General features: G+C 36.7%; 1 long non-coding RNA gene across 1 annotated transcript; it reads left to right on the top strand.

Annotated features, from left to right (window-relative positions):
* Positions 1 to 304: 304 nt before the first annotated feature.
* Positions 305 to 1,233, top strand: LOC131689742 (uncharacterized). The gene is made up of 2 exons (XR_009305466.1): positions 305 to 713; positions 771 to 1,233. It is a non-coding gene; the product is annotated as an uncharacterized LOC131689742 (long non-coding RNA).
* The last annotated feature ends 3,426 nt before the right edge of the window (positions 1,234 to 4,659 follow it).

Raw genomic sequence — 4,659 nt, 5'->3', positions numbered from 1 at the left:
CCTATATCCTCCCACCTTTTGAGAGGTAAAGAGCATTCAAATTTCTTTCTATCAGGGTTGCCACATGTACAGATGTTTCTGCAATATCACAGGTTTATTTAATCATCTTTGGAAACAGATTTCTTTACACAGATGATAGATAATGGTATTTTTTTTGAAAGATTTAAGGTTTCATAAATATTTTCATATTTGTGCATACTTTTTAATAGCTTCACGCAACCATCCACGGATTTTGTTCTGTTCCAAAAGCCACAGACGGTGAAAAAAAACTTCGGTCATAATACAGATTTCAAAGTGGCAACACTACCCCATACATACATCTGCCCCATGCATACATCTGTCACTCTCAACAAAAGCAGTTTTTTTCGTTCATGTAGAACTAGTTGCTGGTGGCTGAATGTTTTCGGACGCTCCGTGCCAAATTATCCCCATGAAATTCGTCGTTAATCTAGTGCGCTGTAATCAGTGAATAGATGTCTATTCCTTACCATGACAATTCGGACACTTCGGAAATATTTTCCTAACTTCATCATCCTGCAGGACACTTCCGTATGCATAAGCACTGCTCCAGGTGGTAACGATTCCCAGGTAATCGCCGTGCTCAGTGGAAGCAGATTGAACCGAATTCATCGGAGATATTTATCTACATCTACTTCAAGATTAATTACAATGAAGACCTATAGCCGAAAGCATTTTCTTTCGGCGTTGAATTCGTAAGTTATATACCATATCTAAATTGTAGTATTTTTAGTGCATTTCTCTGGTTCCAGACTTATATCTGCGATGCGTTTGTTTAGTTAACTACGCAATTACTTTGAAGTTTATTCAACTGGCCGCAATGGGGGAAGGTGTGGGTTCTGATGCAATGTTCATCTATAGGTTAACCATACTAAAGATTGAGATGACTCCCAGCGAGACGGTCTACATTGATGCACTAGAAAGTTTGTTGGAAATTTGGCTGTACGTGTTGGATGGCAAAGAGAACTGCCCGGTGGAAGTTATGATACCGTTTATGACGTTTATATTTATATGAAAAATATAACCAGTCTAATATTAAATCTCCGGATCGCATACGCGGTATCGGTCGGGATTACAATCCGATAGATGAAAAATGAAGAATTTTATAATTACGTTCTGGAGTGTTTTAAGAAGCAATTTGTAATAATCAGTAACTTAGGGTAAGATATTCTGGCAGAAATGTGTTGAATTCAATAAAGATAATGCGCACCTCCAGCTCCACGACATGTATTCGAAGACACACTAGATTCGGTTGGTTAGTAGCTAAATGTTCAGAATATATTGGCTTGATTGGCGCGTTCCCCATGTTACATGCGTCATATGTTGGCACTTGAAGCCAGCTGAAACAGCAACACCTGTTTTAACTTGCAATGATGTTTTTCACATTTATTCAACCTGTGATTTATAATAATTATAATGTATTTGAAAATGTGTTACCTTCATAATTCTCGTTTATGTTGTACTACTATTTACGTTATTTTGATTAGATAGCTATGTTTCCTATTGCGTTAGAAAATACACGAGAAGAAATCTCACAAGGAATTCAACTGTTCGTGTATACCGAAGTGACAAACTAGCAGAAAAACATCATTCCAAAAATTCCTATAACAGCATGTCTCTTCCATGTTGTTTGGGGTTCCCTAAAGGGAATGTGAATACCTATACTACCGTGATACGCATAACAGTCCCACCTGCATAGGAAACCCATAGCAAATGGGACTGTTATGCGGATCACGGTAGTATAGGTATTTACATAGAACTGATAAGCGATTGTAGATAGAAAATGTCTTAAGTGAATATGTGGACTGCAGTCCATGAAGTTGATCCGGTAAAGCAAAAAGCATACTACGTATTTAAGATCAAAGCTTTTCGTACTTGTTACGCACTTACAGTGCCTATTTTTCTAAACTCATTAATTTCCTGCACCCATGACTTTAACATGAACCAGACTTTTAAATCTCCTTTAACATCAAACTTTCAAATACCAATTCAGATTCATCATTTTTCAATTGTGATGTTCATGGGCTCAATATTGACTCTTTAAAAAACTGATATAATTCAATATGCCGGATAGCAATTGTAGTATTAACGGAAAATCTGTTCTAATCCCCCTAGTGGTGCATGGATCATTGAGCCATAGGTTTTTTTTACATTCTTTCTGACCTTCCATTCAACAGTGACCTCAACCTTTTTGCAGGGTTAACTGTGAAAGATGCTTGCTCACGTGGCTTAACCAATGTCATGTAAGACCGATAGTGTCAAACAAGGGCGTGTTTACAATTTTTTACAATCAATTAAAAATCGTTTTAAGAGTTGGACACACATATTGTTGCGTTCACAAACTTGCGCAAAATCGATTTATGCAGTAAAAGAAGAATTTCTCCCTAAATTAATAATATTGTGCCTTGTAAACCTGGCTGGTTATATTCAATATTACTGTGGGAGTTGTTAATTAATATACTTGGCCCCAGGGTACAAAAATCAAAATCAATATTAAATTTTCAGAAATCTTGTTAAAGGGAGAAACTTTTTGGTTAGTAATCTACGTCAAATAAGAACATCGAATTAAAAGAACTGGTAACCGGCAGTTTGACAATAAGGGTCTGCTGGATAAAGTGGTTCGTGAAATATATGATAGTTTGGGAGATGAGCACTAGTGAGCTTTCAACACATTTTAGAATATGATATATATCTCAAAAGTCGAGTAACTTAGAAAGATGATGTTTTCGGCAAAGTTTTTGAGAAGATCAAGGGCTGATTATAGACGGATCCAACCGGAATAGACCTAAAAGGCGACACGAGTAGCATGTACTATTTTTCAAATTCTGTATCTCGAGATTATGGTAATTGGGTCATTAAGCAATATACTGTTTTTGTTTTTTCCGATGCAGCTGATGTTAAAGATACGAAATCGACCTTTTTTCACTTTTTTATACGCAAAATAACAAAAAAATATTTCACGAAATTGAATTTTCACGACCACATCTTCCGTGGAAATACCTTGATCCATATCCTTTTACTAGGTTAACTGTCAAAAATGCTAATCCATGTGGCTAAATTTACTGTCAAGGAAGACCGATAGTGTCAAACGAGGACGTGTTCACATTTTTTTGAAATTCATTTAAAAATCATTCTAAAGTTTTAAAGGTTGAACATATATATTGCCATATTTAGAAAGATGAGCTCTATCGCTTTATGAAATAAGAGAAGAATTTTATTCTTCATTTAATGACTCAATTTAGAAGTGTGCGCCTTCGATAATAATCATCAACGTATCGAGTGCGGCCCGACGATAAATAGATAATTTTAAAATTCACCGATTAGGCAGCGCTCAGGAAAATGCAACTTCCATTACATGTTAGGTTAAGTTCTATCTCCACAAGGGCTGTTTGATGGTGTACAGAGTAAATTGGGTTTTACCCACTAGTTTCAGCATCTCAAAATTATGGCAATTTAGAAGGGTTATGCAAAGTAATATCAGCAAAGTTGTTCGAGTGATCAAGGACATATTAGTTTGGAATACCCCCTCCGTACGGCGATAGTGAGCATACCAGCTTTCAGCACATGGTAGATTAGAACATATTTCAAAAGTCTAATAGCTTAGGACGATGTTTTCAGCAATGTTCTTAACCCACCAGATTTTGGACGAATTGAATTGGATCGACCCGCCAGGCGGCAGTAGAAAACATGTTAAATTTTTCAAATAATGTTCCTCGAGATCCTAAGATAATTTTGTAAAGGGGTGTCTTTGGCAATATCACCAGGTCTATGGCGAATAGACTATTTCAGAATTCACTCATTAGGGATGCTGGGGAGACTACAATGTCTAGTACATGGTATATAAAGTTCGGTTTTAAAAGTTTGATGATTTAGGAAAACTATATGTTTTCCGTAAAGTTTCTGAGGAGAACTGGTGTTAAATTTTATTCCACTCGCTGGCTGGCTGCTAGTGAGCGAACATGTTTTTTTTTTAAATCTTCCGCATTTCGTTTATAAATAGCGGGATCCGGGGCTATTAAGATCGTGGGGGTAACTTGGACCCCCTAGATTTTTCAGAAAATCGCAAGACTCTGACTGTCGTACATATTCGCAGAATCGCTATTCTAAACAATAATTTTGACAGCTGACTCCAATTCCTTGGTTTTTTTAGAAAGGAGATACTAGGTGTTTCATTAATTTGCCTTCCTCAAAACAAAAATCATTATAATGGTAAAACCATGATTAAAGCAACAAATAAAAGTGAAAAAATAAGGTAAGTGTTTTGGAAACCTTGAGACTCCTAGTTTATGGAATGATTTTTGTTTGGATAAAAACACAGATATTTTCAAGACGCTCACCATTTTTGGGCGAAATGAGCGTACGGGGCTATTCGGACTCCCTATTCCATCAACCACCGTTCAGCGGATTGCAGCTACGCACACGATTGCACGCGCCACAGCATAGAAAATACACGATGCGCCAATCAACAGCTGTGACTAACCAAATTACGTTTTTGTAATGCATTTTTTGTTTGCTTCTTATGGAGTCTCTCCAATAAATATTTCATAGGGAAACTTAATTCCATTGTAAAAAAGTGACGGTCTGAATTTCCCCCCTAGGGAGGTCCCCTACACTGTAAAAGGATGGAAAAACCTAGTTTTG

This window comes from Topomyia yanbarensis, chromosome 3 (assembly GCF_030247195.1).
Source record: "Topomyia yanbarensis strain Yona2022 chromosome 3, ASM3024719v1, whole genome shotgun sequence".
NCBI lineage: Eukaryota > Metazoa > Arthropoda > Insecta > Diptera > Culicidae > Topomyia > Topomyia yanbarensis.
This window is presented reverse-complemented; position numbering and strand designations above follow the sequence as displayed.